The 15,432-nt window shown below is 47.7% G+C and overlaps 1 long non-coding RNA gene across 1 annotated transcript in view; it reads left to right on the forward strand.

Annotated features, from left to right (window-relative positions):
• The window catches only part of LOC142826982 (uncharacterized), a 58,559-nt gene that overhangs the window by 24,493 nt on the left and 18,634 nt on the right, over positions 1-15,432 (forward strand). The gene's annotated exons all lie outside the window — the stretch shown is intronic.

Consider the following 15,432-nt stretch of genomic DNA (forward strand, 5'->3'; position numbering starts at 1 on the left):
TACACTGCTTTGATATTCCTCAGCATGGAGCGCTCATAGAACTACTTATAATGCCACTGCAGCTGAGGAGGCCATGTGAGAACATGGAGGGAGATGTGCAGCAGTCCCCTCTGCCCAGAACCATCTTGTTCATAGGATAGTTCAGGGCAGCCACCCAAGGCCTCATACTTCAGGAATCCCATTGCTGCTGCCATGGGCAACGGGTGAAGGCCCAGCTGGGGAAGACAAGCCCCAGCTCCACCCCTTCTGCCCGAGGCCTCTTCCACCCAAGCCCCTGCCCCTTCAGCCCAATGTTTCTTGTCCTGTCATCAGAGGTTAAGGAGGAGAATTTTTCTGCCTCCTCCTTGTAACAACCTTCTATGTGTAATACACAGTATCTGTAACACCAGCTTTTCCTCCTCCTCCTCCTCCTCCTCCCATTTCAAATGTGCTTACAGTAATAAGTGAATGTTTATAAGGGTACGATGACAGCTTTGTGTCATAATACTATATCCCTCCCTTGATGCAAATGTGCGTCTGTTATGTGTTTAGACATAATACATTCTACTTTAATGACATTCTAACGATCGCTTAGCTCGAGATTTAATTTAGCACAGAACCTTCCTTCAGTGCATCATTATGGAAGAAAAGGAACAGCTTTTTAATCAGTAAATAGTGATCAGCATGGCAGGAAGCACAGTTCTCTGGATCTGTTCTTTGCTTGATGCATGTGGATCAGTTTCATTAGAGAACACATACTGAAGGGAGAGCCTAACCTTATTTTTTAGAGTATGAAAATGTCATTCTTTCCTGCATCTCTTCTGCCCAAAATTTTAGTAAGTTGGATCTGCCTGAAGGACTAATGGGATGGAGCACACTCCCATCTGAATCATAGAATACTAGGACTGGAAGGGACCTCGAGAGGTCATCGAGTCCAGTCCCCTGTCCTCATGGCAGGACCAAATACTGGCTAGACCATTCCTGATAGACATTTATCTAACCTTGTGACGGACCGGGCCGAGTCTGGGCACAGCTGAGGGCGTCCGCTCAGGGCGAATTGCTCGAATCTGGGGCTTCTTACAGCCCCGACTGGTGACCTTTCCACACAGGCCACAAACCAGTCCCACAGAGCGCTTCAGCAACCTGCCTGAAGCCTCCCGAGCAAAACCCCTCCGACACCCCAGCAATATCCGTGCCCCAGATGGCCCCGGGCCTCATACACAGGTGGGGGGTCCTAGCACCCAATCCCACCTACCCCGAACAGGTTCTGTCCGGTTCCAAGAAACCAGCCACAGATCCCTGGTCAATTTACCCTCTGGACCTTACCCACAAATTACGCTGGGCCAATCCTTTAGAATCTATATCTAAAGGTTTATTATTACAAGAAAGAACTGCATGAGAGTAAGGTTATTAAAGTACAGTACGTTACATGCACCGAATCTCCCAGTCCTCGATGCAGGCTCTAGCAGAGATGTTGCAGCTGCTGGTTTAAAAGTTCTTATTGCACATCCTACGGTCAGGATGGGTTCACAGGTCTTCCGGGCTCTTCGATCCCTGCAGTGCTGCCTCTGGGATGAAGTGCTGAGCTGAGAACAAAATGGCATCGACCGCATGGCCTCTTTATACCCCCTTCCTGGCCTCTTCTGGTCTCAGCCGGTCACCTGGTCCTCAGCCTCTCTCTGCTGGCAGCTCTTGGGTCTCCGCCCTCTTGCTTTAGGTGTGTCTTTGGGCCATCAAGGGCCATTGTTCCACAGGGCTTCACTACTCAGCCTGTCCATAGCAATGCTTAACCACATTCACAGAAATATTCAGCTTCCACACAGATTACAGATTCCTACCTACACACATAGACATTATACACTCACATAAATAGCGTACATAAGATCAACAAACAATAATCTCCCATTCAATACCCCACATGGCTCCCCCCACACCAATTTCTGGGGCCAACACCCCCACCTAGGGGTGCAGCAGCGATCTGGCTGCTTCCCTCCAATTCAGCAACGTGACAAACCTACTCTTAAATATCTCCAGAGATGGGGATTCCACAACCTCCCTGGGCAATTTATTCCAGTGTTTGACCACCGTGACAGTTAGGAACTTTTTCCTAATGTCCAACCTAAACCTTCCTTGCTGCAGTTTAAGCCCATTGCTTCTTGTTCTATCTGACTCCAGTCCAACCCCTCCTTCTCTTGCACAACAGTATGCAGGGTTGCTATGGCAAAAATGCTGTTTACTCTTAAACGTAGATGCTGGATAATGTTCACTCTAATCTTTTCCATCCATGTGTGGAATAATTTTTACATGCGCCAAAGCATGTGTGAATGTGTACCATCAGTAGAAACAAAAAGTTAGCTTTGGGCACTCTACTAATCAGCTGGGTGGCATTTGAATCTCTCCTGAGTGGCAGCACAAGTGCACAGCTTACAAAAAACACTCGTGCTGGTACTAGGGTTGTCGGGGTGCAGCCTTGAAGTAGAAATAACAACCCAAATACATGGTTTCTGCCTTGAGCATTCCCCACTATAAAATTGTTCCAGCACCATGGTTCTTAGGTGGAAATATTTATCCTACGTGTCTCTGTAGTAGTGTCTCTCACCAGTTGAAGATGAGCGCTCACAGGTTCCATTATCACAATCAGTCTCAGAGCATTCCGCCCTCAGCACAGCTGATCAACATTTTCCACACCTTAAAATTTCAATGAAATTTGTCTAACAGAACAAAAAAAAAAGGAAGTGGAAGGTGTGTATGTTCAGCTGACTTTACAACTTAGCAACCACAGGAAGGCTGGGGTTTAGACTGAGGGGGAAACCAAAGGAATTCTAGGATCACTGGAAAATGCTTCAGATTTTAAGGAATATATTGGACCTAGATGTCCATGGCAATTTCCATCAAATCTGTTTCAGCAGAGTAACTTCCATACCAGTCAGCTCAAAACAAAGTGATCAAACTGAAATATTTTGTTGCTGCTCTCCATACAAAAAGCCAAGCACCTTTCTAAGATGCTCCAACCAACTTTAGCTAGTTTTTAGGGCTTTTGTAATTTTTTTTTTAATTCCAATAATGCCCTCATTCATCTTCTCCTAACTCCAAGGAAACTGTGATACTTTAGAGACTTACAAAAATCTTATATCATGAGCTTTCATGGGTAAAACCATCGTCATCCTTGAAAGCTCATGATATAATATATTTGTTAGTCTCTAACATGACACAGGACTGCTTGTTGTTTTCCATGGAAACTGTTCATGGTGGTGGGCTGATACCTCCGGAGAAGTCAACCCACTCCTATTTGCTTTCCTTAGAATGATAGGCAGTCTTATTTTTCTGTAACCTGACATTCCAAGGGTAGTCTTAAGCAGCTCTTCCATACCTCAGAACAAGTGGGAATTGGTCTACAAGTGCAGTTCTGTTTTCTTGGATCTGAAAACTATATATATTTTTAAGCACTTACTTTCTTCACAGCCCCGATTGAGGGCTGCCAGCTGCAAGAGTTTTTGTTTTGCTTTTTTACCTTCCAGAAACCACTAATTACTGCCAAGTTGCTAAAAATAAGCTTTAGAGACTCTGCCTTTCAGCTGTATCTTCATCACAGTTACAGCGTCAGAGTTACAAACCTTCAGAGGCCTTATGATAGGACATTCTGCTTATCTTGAGAACTGCCATTCCTTGATCAAGAACAATGTTTAATAAGGAAATCTTTCATGACTACCATGCCCAAATCAGTTCCATACATCTTGCTTTAAAAAGACCACTCAGCATGTTGGTTATAAAAAATCCTGTTTGACAGAGCATGAGGTAAACAGCAGAAAGCAATAGGATAACCACCAGACAAGGAAAAGCCTTGGTAGCTCATCTGGTATGTCTCCCTGCCACTACAGATCGCTGCCTATGAATATTTGCCATACATTTTTCCTCTTCTGTTTTGCATATGTCTTATACAAAGAAACTGCTAAGAGTTTCGCTATAGAGAGTGCTGTGGAACTTCACTGTTAGTGTAAGTTTTCCATTGGTCATTTTAATCTGTGCTATGTCTAATTATATCCTTTGGAGCAAATCAAAGCTTATCTCCTCCTTCAATAGGGTAATCACATTTTAAATGTTTGTGGGGTTTCATATTTTTCCAAGTCTTCCGTTAGCCACGCTACCCATACTTAGTTCTTTTCATCTTTCCTCACCATTCTCTCCTTCCACCCATTGATCCTGTTTTGTTGCTTTCTTTCCATTCCCTCCCTTTTGATAATATTTCCTGATATCAAAGGGGTCACAATTGTACACCATATACTTGGTGCAGCTAGGGTTGCCAGGTGTCCGGTATTGTACTGGACAGTCTGGTATTTGCACGCTCTATTGGTAAAAAAACCTCAGAAAATACTGGACACGTGCAATGTCCGGTATTTTCTAATTTTTCCGGCTGTGCACCAGAGGGAAGCCTGGCAGGGGCGGGGCTGCGATCGCTGCCAGGAGCCCTCAGTCGGTTGAGTGTGAGGAGAAGGGGAAGCCTCCTCCTTGCTCGTGCGTCGCCGGCAGCCTGCGCGGGACAGGCAGCAAATGCCCAGGTCAGTCCCGCTCCCCGCTGGCCAATTTGCTCACCCCCCCTTCTTGGCCAGCCAGTTCTCCCTCACTTCCCCTCCTGATCTTCCCCGGCCAGCCCCCCCAGCTCTGCTTCCTGCCGGCCCGTTCCTCTTCCTTGTCTCCCCAGCCAGCGCCGCTGCACTCCTCTCCGCCCTCCACCAGCTCTACTTCCCGCCCCCCCTTCCTCCCGGCCAGCACTGCTGCACCCCTCCCCGCCCCCGCCAGTTCTGCTTCCCGCTCCCTCTTCCTCCCAGCCAGCGCTGCTGCACTGCCATCCCCCACCAGGGGCGGATATAGGGCAGGGCGAACGGGGCGGCCGCCCCGGGCCCCGCGCTTAAAAAAGCCCCGCGCATGCGCCGTGGCAAAGGGGGGGCCCCGTGGAGTTATGCTGCCCGGGGCCCCGCAAAACAGTCATCTGCCCCGCCCCCCACCCCACGCCAGCTGTGCTTTCCACCCCCCCTTACTCCCGGCAAGCCCCACCCCCTTCCAGCTGGTCCCCTCTCCCCCGATATCCCGCGGCCAGCCCCATTCCACCCGACCCCCCCCCCCATGACCAGCCCTGCTTCCCGTGCCCTCCCCCCCTTCCTGGCCAGCAGCGCTCCCTTCCTGGTCTGCCCCCCTCCCAATGAAGCATGTTCGGGATGTTTTTTTGATTACCTGGTAATCGCTAGCAGTGATCCAGAGGAGGGTTTTTTTTCCCCCTCAACAAAATTTTTCCCCAATGGTTTTATTTTTTAGCGGGGGAGGTGTTTGGTATATTTCTTTCAGCCATCTGGCAACCCTAGGTGAAGCCACCGTTTTCTTGTTTTGTAACAAGATGGCTCCCTATGGAGCATAATCCTGTGCTCCCTGAAGCCACTGGTAAACCTCCCATTGATTTTAATGGTACCGCAAAAATCAGGCCTATGATGCATTTTTTTTCCTGTTACATTAATGTTTTAGAGGTTTACCTTTTAATATTTATATATTTCTATAAATAAACTTCCAATTAAGAAGTTTAGAGGGGAAAGTATTGGAGTTTTCTTTTATATAACTTGGGCAAAAATATTCCCATGAAACCCCAACCAACCCCACGCTTAGTAGAAGAATGTCACTTGGAGTTCTTTCCTAGGGGATAGTCAGCTTTTCAGCTGAAAACTGGTTAATTGCCCCTGTGACTTGTTAAGTTAAGGCAAAGCACATTGAGGATCTGTACAGTATGTGAAATATTGCTTAAAACTTACTTGATTTTTGCATACACTTTCAGGGTATGTCTAAACTACATGGCTCCGTCGACGGAGCCATGTAGATTTGTTGTTTTGGCAAAGGCAAATGAAGCTGCGATTTAAATGATCGCGGCTTCATTTACATTTACATGACTGCCGCCCTGAGCCGACAAACAGCTGATCAGCTGTTTGTCTGCTCAGCGCGCTAGTCTGGACGCTCCCCTGTCGGCATCAAAGCCTTTTGTTGGCACCCCAGTAAACCTCGTCCCACGAGGAATAACGGGGCTGCCGACAAAGGGTTTTGATGTCGGCAGAGGAGCGTCCAGACTAGCGCGATGAGCGGACAAACAGCTGATCAGCTGTTTGTCGGCTCAGCGCGGCAGCCATGTAAATGTAAATGAAGCCGCGATCATTTAAATCGCGTCTTCATTTGCCTTTGCCTATGTGTCTAATCTACATGCCTCTGACGACAGAGGAATGTAGTCTAGACACAGCCTCAGCTTTAAAATGATCAAATTTTATAGGCAGTGGCGGATATAGGGCAGGGCGAGCGGGGCGGCCTCCCCGGGCCCCACGCTTCAAGAAGCCACTTCTTGACACATGTGCTGTGTCAAAGGGGGGGCCCTGTGAAATTGTGCTGCCCTGGTCCCCGCAAAATCCTCATCTGCCCTTATTTATAGGGGTTGAGTAGTGCTGAGGATCTGCACAAGGCTGGCCACTCCAGGTGAAGCCTTGTGGTTCAGCTGTTCTTCAGGGGCAGCCCAGCACCCTTATGTAGAGGTATCTGCATATCTGATATGGCAATATAATCACAGAGCTGTTCTCCTTGGCATATCTTCATTTAGAAATATATAAAATGAGGTTTGACAGTGCTTTGAATTCGACTAGTGATGTAACTTGAAACACTCTTGTTAATACACTGTTGCAATAGAATGCAAAGCTTCTCAACTTTTTGGTGCAGATTCAAATCTAGCCCTGCCATGCTGTGTTCAGAAGCAAAGGTGACTCTTTTTTCAAAATCATTTTCCACTGAGGCACAGTGCTCCTATAAAAGAGTAATTTGCTCTTTTTCTAAAATATGTGCTGATACCCTTCACTGATAGCTTTTAACTCAATGACAACAAATGCTCATTTCTTGCAGAGAAAGGTAATTTGTGGTAACTTAGCACTCTAAATAAGCTGATCAGGAAATGAAGTGGATTGTACCCACAAAAGTTCACTATACCATCTACATGTTTTGTTAGCCTTTCAGGTGCTGCTAGAAGACTATTTGTTGTTTAAGTTGTTCTTGTTACTAATAGTCACTCCAAACAACAGACCAGCTTTGGTGGTGGTTAGGCTCACTCAACATTTAAAGAGAAGACTTAAAAACTGTTTATCACATTGAATTCTTGGTCCACTTGTTAGGTCTTCCTGGTAAATGCAGCACAGATTCTATTTAGCATAGCAATATGTCTTGAACAAACATTTAGTAGGAGTTAAATGTTTAATCAATTAAATGGAAAACTCAAGTATTTCAAGAGTCCCAAAATACATTGACAGAACATTTTATTTATATATATATATATATATATATATATATATATATATATATATATATATATATATATATATATATATATATAAATTAAAAAAAATCAGGACATCTGGCAATTGTATCAAAATCTGCCATCATCCACAGCTATTTGGTAGTTTCGTGAAGTGACTGGAGCTGGCCTAAAGTCCCCATCCCTCCCATTTAGAAAAAATGGTTTTCAGGTTTTTGACAATAACATTTTTCATGGTGATTTGTCTTCTATTTTCACAGGAAAATAATTGCTTCATGATTCAGCTTTGATATATAACACAGTCAGGGTACGTCTACACTACAGCGCTAGTTCGAACTAACTTAGTTCGAATTAGTTAATTCGAACTAAGCTAGTTCGAACTAACGCGTCTAGAACTAAAAACTAGTTCGAACTAGCGTTTTGCTAGTTCGAACTAGTAAGTCCACATTGAGTGGACTCTGAACAGGGCTTAAGGATGGCTGGAAGCAGTGCCGGCAGGGCATAAAAGGAGGACTTAGAGCATGGAGATGCTGTCTCAGGCTAGCCGAGGGCTGCGCTTAAAGGGTCCCGACCCCCACCCCGGACACACAGTTCTAAGGGGTGCCCCGCTTCCAAAGAAGTTCTGGCTTGGAGTGCCCACACTGGGCACATCACACCACTCGGCCATCAGCCCGGCTGCACTTGCCGCAGGCTGCCATCTGGGGAGAGGGAGTAATTGGGGGGCTGCAGGAGAGCTTCCACCCCCAGAAGCCCGCAGAGCCAGCCCAGTCCTCCCCATCGGGGGCTCGTACCCCATTCCTCCCTCACCTCCTTCCACTTACCCTTCCCTAGCCCCTCTTCTTATTGATGTACAAAATAAAGATAACGTTTCTTCCAACATTGACTCTGTCTTTATTGAAAAAAACTGGGGGACACTGGGAAAAGGAGGTGGGAGAGGGGAAGAGAAAGGCTGGGAGAGGGGAGGGCAACTAACATGATCAGGGGTTGGGAACAGGTCCCAGATGAAGAGAGGCTACAGAGACTGGGACTGTTCAGCTTAGAAAAGAGGAGACGGAGAGGGGACAGGATAGAGGGCTCTAAAAGCAGGGGTTGGGTGGAGAGGGTGCATTCAGAAAAGTTCTTCAGGAGTTCCCATAAAGAAGGACTAGAGGACACCAAAGGAAAGGAATGGGTAGCAGGCTTCAAACTAGTAAGAGAAAGTTGTTCTTCACAAAGCAAATAGTTAACCTGTGGAACTCCTTGCTGCAGGAGGCTGTGAAGGCTAGAACTAGAACAGAGTTGAAAGGGAAGTGAGATCAAGTGATGGAGGTTGGGTCCATGGAGTGCTATTAGCCAGAGGGTAGGAGTGGTGTCCCTGCCCAAAGTTTGTGGAAGGCTGGAGAGGGATGGCACGAGACAAATGGCTTGGTCATTGTCTTCGGTCCATCCCCTCCAGGGTCCCTAGGGTTGGCCGCTGTTGGCAGACAGGCTACTGGGCTAGATGGACCTTTGGTCTGACCCAGGACGGCCATTGTAAGCTCAGGGCTCAGGGTCGGGGGTCTCAGTGGACCCCCTTGATTTTCATGCACACCTGCTCCTGGGTGGCCAGGCTGGCAGCTCTCCTGCCCTAGACGGCCACTTTCCTGTGCCTAGTGCGGAGATCGTGGACGAGGTCCACGATGTCCGCACTAGCCCAGGAAGGTGCCCGCCTCTTGCGGTCCAGGGCAAGCTCCCGGGAGCCGCCAGCCTGGTCCCGGCAAGAGGGGGTGGGCTGGGAGGCATCGGGTGGGTGGCTCTGTGCCGTGCCAGGTGCAGGGTCTGCTAGCTGGGTGCTGGCAGGCTTGCACCTGGCACGGGCACCGTAGCCAGCCCGTGCCCCTTTAAGGGGTCCGGGGCCGGGAGGGGGGCATAGAGTTTCCCTGGTGTTGGCCAGAGTGGCCACCAGGGAAACCTGGGGAGGGCTAGCCTCCCACTAGTTCGAACTAAAGGGCTACACAGCCCTTAGTTCGAACTAGCTAGTTCGAACTAGGCGTTAGTCCTCGTAAAATGAGGTTTTCCTAGTTCGAACTAAGCGCTCCGCTAGTTCGATTCAAATTCGAACTAGCGGAGCGCTAGTGTAGCGCATAGGAAAGTTAGTTCGAACTAACGTCCGTTAGTTCGAACTAACTTTCTAGTGTAGACATACCCTCACAGCTTTATGAGTCTCCACACATGTGGCAAAGTGTCTCCCCCAGTGACCTATCAAGGTCTACTACATCATAAGCAAGTGAAACAGGACAGCTGCCTCCTGAGCTCTCCCTCATGGCCAGAGGTGACTGTAGAACCGCAGCTGTTTCCTCCTCTTCAGGTTCCCTCTTGAGAACTGCACGTGCCACAATATTAAACATATCTCCTTTCTTAGGGCCCCATTTATTCAATCCTTAGGTAAACTCACTGGCCCTTCAGGCCACAAGCCCAATTCAGTATCTCTCTCCCCTTAGGTAAGAAGCCCTCAGCTGTTCTTTCCAGATCTAGGTCCCAACTGAATCCCCCTATTCCCAGGCTTGACTTGGCTGGAACTCAGCTTTCAGGTTCTGACTTCCCTCTACCAATGGAGGCTACCCCCCAGTCCACCTAGCTGCGGTAACTCCCCCAGGTCTTCTCTGCAGGAGCCTCTTTGCTCTAACTGCCTGAACGTCTACTTCCTGCTACTCTTTAGAGAGACCCAATTTCACCCAGGTGTGACCCTATAGTGACCAAGGTTGGCTGACCCTAGGCCCTCCAGCCTTTAGTAGGAGAGTCACCCTGCTTCAAGGAGCATAAGTCCTTTCTGTTGATGTATGGATTGAGGCACCCAATGGAGAGAGGGCAGATCATGGGCACAAGAGGTCACCTGAATTTGGGAACTGTGAGGTTTGTGCTAACATCCTTCAATAATTCCCAGAAGTGATTTTGAAGTAAATGAATAACCTTTCTCAGGTTCATGGACCCTAACCTGGCACTTCTAGTTAAAGGGTCGCCTGTGAAGATATTTGTATGCTGTTTTTCTCCCTGTTGTTTCATACAACCACTTGAAAACACACTGAAGATCTACTACGTGACCCTGCTTATCAAGGGAGGGAGATTATGAATCATTAATCCTTTCACAATTGGCAAAAATTATTTCCTGAGAGAAGAGTGTGTTCCACCGACTACAGAACTGGAGTACAAAGAAGTGTAGTGCTTCCTTTTAATGTGTGTGTCCATACAGGAATGGCAAGTGCTTGTGTGTGTATTAAGTGATATTTGTATTTCATACTGTGGCATTGTTGCTGGCTAGGGCTGAAGCAACATTCATTCGCTCCCTCTCCGCTCCACTGTGGTATTTCTATCTCAATGGAGAGCCCCTAAGTCAGGTTTTTTTCCTTTTTTTTATTTTCTATTAGCTATTATCGTTATGTCTATTGTGATATATCAAGTAGGCCCTCTGGTCACAGCACAGGATCGCTCCTGTGAACTAGGTATTATGCAAACAGGCTTGTATGGCCCCATCACTGACTAGATGAGTGCCCCACAATCACTAATGGGTTTGTCCTCACACGTCCCCTCTGGGGTAGAGAATTAGTATTATTATCATCCCCATTTTAAAAAGAGGGATCTGAGGCAAAGAGAGATTAAAGGCAACATTTTAAAGGATTTGCGCAGGCACAAAAACATTTGTGTGACCATGTTCCACCAGGAGCTGGAGCATAGTCTGTAGGAGTGTGTGACGGGGTGGCGCAATCGCACATTAACCAGGCCCCCCACCCCCGGGGGGCCAGACACACACAGAACGGCTTTCCCCGCCGTGAGGGAAGCAGCGGCTGTGGCAGAAGCATGCCGCCCAACCAGCGGCTTGGCCAGCGCTCCTGCAGACGTGTTGGGGGAGGCTTCTCCCGCCCCGGGAGGGACCGCGGCGGGCGTGCGCCACACAGGCAATAGCAAGGCCAGAGCCCCCGCTGACGCCCTGGGGGAGACCCTGATGCATGCTGACATCAGCACGGGGCAGGATGCTCGGGGCGGGGTCAGTAGGGAGGGAGGAGGAGCTGCCCTGGAGACACTGGCGCAGGCATCTTAGGAGGGAGGGGCGGCCAGCCAGAGCACTGGATGAGGGGGCTCCGGGCCTCAAGGAAGTGCACACGAAGCACCCTGGTGAGCGGGGTGAGGAAGTAGCCCGGGGCGGGTGCAAAACAGGAGCCTGCGGGCTGATGAGTTGTGGCACGTAGCCCCATCAGCCAGGTGAGAGGATATTCTCCCCCACCTTAGGGCCCTGGGCTGGGGTCCGGAGAGAGGGAGGGCCTGGACCCCCCCCCACCCCCCACGCTGGGTATCACTGGGACGACCAGGGAGTGACGGAACCTCACGATCTGGCGGGGCGGGGCGGGCCAGGCATGCGGGAGGAAAACTAAAGCGGAGAAGGGGGGCTGGGTGACGTGACCAAGGCACCCCATGACAGAGAGGTATCCAAACTGTTCTTTAAGAGCTGCTACCAAAACGTACAATACGACATTATTCCGGGAGGGAAAAAGGGTAGGCGGTTAAGATAGCAGACCAGGACTGGGGAGATGTCAATGTATTTCCCAGCTCTGTCACACACTTATGGGTCAAGCAGTTAATCCCAGTTTCCAGCTTGTATACTGAGTCCCTTTCTCTCACCATTTTGTCTGTCTTGTTAATTTAAACTATAGGCTCTCCGGGAACAGTCACTGGTAACTTGCACATATTTGTACAACTCAGACCAAAATGGAGCTCAAATACAGAATGCAGCCTCTAGGCCAGGGGTGGACACACTACGATCTGTGGCCTGCATCTGGCCCAATGGAATTTTTAATCCAGCCTTTAGGATTGTAAATCCGACAGCAGAGTGGGGCTAACATTGCTGCAGCCCCTGGGAAGTGGGAGCAGAGGGCTCAGCACACTCTCCCCATGGGCAGACACTGTCCCATTGGATAGGAATGGGGAGCCATGGCCTATGGAAATTGTGGAGGCAGACCCTACAGGTGTGGGCAATGTGTGGAACTGCTTGCTTACCCCCATCCCCGCCCTTAGGGGCCTCTGCTGGACGTGCTGGCCACTTCATGGAGCAGTACAAGGCCAGGGCAATGGTGGATCCTGCCATAGCCCCACCACACCTCTGACCAGGAGCTACCCAAGGCAAGTGGCACCCAGCCTGAACCTGCAACCTGAACCTGTCCTGCACCCTAACCCCAGCCCTGACCCCCTTCCCATACCCAACTCCCTGCCCCAGCCCCACATTCATGGTCTGCCATACAATTTCCCTAGCCACATGTGGCCAAAAAGTTTGCCCACCCTTGTTCTGGGCACTTCTATAATGCAAATAATAACAACCAATAATCATGTAATTTCATTTGCCTTAGTCATAGGAAAGATTGGCAGTGAGCAGCTTCCTTTTCTCACATCAGACTGGAACCTGTGGCTGGAGTAGTGGGTGTGAGTAAGTCAGTGACTGCTGTTATTACTTCATCCCTTGTACTTTCTCCCCACTTCACTTTTTATCTACCTTTCCATTTAGATTATCAAGTTTTTTCTTTTACATGCAGCTTGTTTTTTCACCCCATGCCACTCACTTTTTTCGAGCCAGAGACTGCAATGTATGTCACTATATCTGAAGACATGCCACGTGAATATGGCTGCATGCATGTCTGTCTGTCTGCCATCAAAACGTCTGTGTTCTCTAGGCCTGCCTGTAGCTACTACTACCATTATTAATGATCTAAAAGTCAACCCACCCAAGCCACGTGAGGTATATCTACATAGCAACGTAAGGTGAGTGGGATTTGAATCAGCAGTCCTATATCAGGGAACTCTGAGCATCTGTAATGCATTTTAACCTAGCTTCAAATCTAGGGCTCTAGCATCCACACTGCAGTGCACAGATAGGAGTCAAAGTAATACTATTCCAGGATGCCAATCCCCTTGGGTTGACACTTCAGCACTGTAAATGGGAAAATTCTTGATACACATCAGCTACGTCTACACTGGCATGATTTTCCAAAAATGCTTTTAACGGAAAACTTTTCCATTAAAAGCATTTTTGGAAAAGCACGTCTAGATTGGCAGGATACTTTTCTGGAAAAGCACTTTTTGCGGAAAAGCATCCGTGGCCAATCAAGACGCGGTTTTCCACAAAAAAGCCCCGATCGCCTTTTTCACGATCGGGGCTTTTTTGCGGAAAACAGTACTGTGCTGTCTACACTGGCCCTTTTGCCAGTCTTTCGGAAAAAGACTTTTGTCCGAATGGGAGCAGCATAGTTTTTCTGGAAAAGCACTGATGATTTTACATGAGATCGTTAGTGCTTTTCCGGAAATTCAAGCGGCAGTGTAGACAGCTGGCAAGTTTTTCCACAAAAGCAGATGATTTTGCGGAAAAACTTGCCAGTCTAGACACAGCCATCCTGTTTCCTAACTGTGAAAGTGGCAGATTAACACACAGACCCACAGGACCTGTTTCTAGGAATCCCAACCCATTTGGGGCTACCAGAAAAATCTCCCCATGGTGGAGGCACAGAGATTCTTTGGCCCCAAGGCTGCAATGCGAGGAGGGAGATGGGAAGGAGTGCATGGGGGCAGAGCCCTGGGGAAAAGGCAAAAAGGGGGCGGAGTATAAGGCATGGGGAGGGGACATGGTTCTGGTGCTTACTTGATCCAGCCCAGGGTCCCAGGAGACCTTAATCTGCCTCTGGCTATTGATGGAATACAAGTGCTCATAAGGAACAGAGGAATACATCAATGGCATTATTAGCTCCTTTGCTGGCTGTCTCAGTAAAATGGCTACAGTGTGAGGAGGAGGCTTTCTGAGAATGGAGCTTTGCACCTCTAGGCCAAGTCACATAAGTAGGAAAATGCCCGTGTGTCCAAATTCTGAGGATAATCAGGACATCAGTCTCCATTTTAAACTAGAGGCTGAGGAGTTGGAGTGCCCTCCCCTGCCCTTCTGGCAGCAGCACTGATGTTGTCAGAGTTAATTCCCTGTGCAGATACAAAGTTTTGTAGCCAGAAGCCATGACTTCACTGGGCTTTGGATCAGGCATAGTCACTTCTGTTTAATTCTGGAGAAGTATTGATTTAAATAGGCCCATCACTTTTAACCCCCCACTATTCTGTTATGAAGTCTGAGTAAAATAAAAAGATACACACTTCTTGACACCGCTGTTTTAGCTAATCACCTACGTCAGGGCTCTGTTGAAATATAAAGACCACAGCAGAATAGATGTAATTGGTGTGCTTTTGAAAATGGAGATGCTATAAATAGCCGAACAAAGCTGGAAGGGAAATCGGACTATTTCTTAGTGCTCCTCCAGCTGCACAGAATATTAATTAGCTTGGATGAAGCAAAATGATTTTTTTCAGTTCAATAACTGCAGCATTTTTTCTTAATGTTCTTCTGTTTAAAAGTTGCTCTCTGTCTTGTCACTAATTCTGACTTTACTGGCAATAATTCAGAACCTAGATTTTCTCTCAGAAGAAGGCTTTCCTTTTTATAGGAATGAGGCATGATTCAGTTGTCCCAAATGGGAAGTTCTTTTGTCTCTTGGTTTGATCATGTCTTGCACAGAGCTCAGCATATTTCAGTGAATAAGTATAACTAGGAACCGATGGCCTTCCCCTACGTTCTGGTTCAAGAATGCATTGAAAGGAACTCCTCTGTGTTGCAAGAGACTGATGTATTGCACTGAACACTCTGGGGCACTCCTAGAACAGTAAATCCTTGTGCTCATCATGAACATGAATCACTTTTAGCATGCAAAGCTGTTACTTTACCTTTTAGACATTTGTAGAGTCAAAAGTCAGGCCCTTCAAAATATGTGTTTGGTTTAAAAATCATTAGATTTTAAAAATAATACATTGGAAATCCGGGGGGGGGAGTGAGTTGTGGTTTTTTTGGAGCTTTTAAAGGAGTCACATTTTCAAGCTTTTCTCCACAAACCCGAGATCTAGAAAGCTTATTGTGTTAAACAAAAGCTGGATTTCTCCCACAATCATGTGAGGCCAGGAGCTGTGACTTTAAGGAAAATGCCAAATGTCAAAAAACTTACAATAAAATAATGAGAGTTGACAATGTGTTTGTGTTTCTGTTTAGGATTTGATTCCATTCCCAGTGACGTTTATGGAATTTGTTCCTTTGGCTTGAG

This window comes from Pelodiscus sinensis, chromosome 1 (assembly GCF_049634645.1).
Source record: "Pelodiscus sinensis isolate JC-2024 chromosome 1, ASM4963464v1, whole genome shotgun sequence".
Lineage (NCBI taxonomy): Eukaryota > Metazoa > Chordata > Testudines > Trionychidae > Pelodiscus > Pelodiscus sinensis.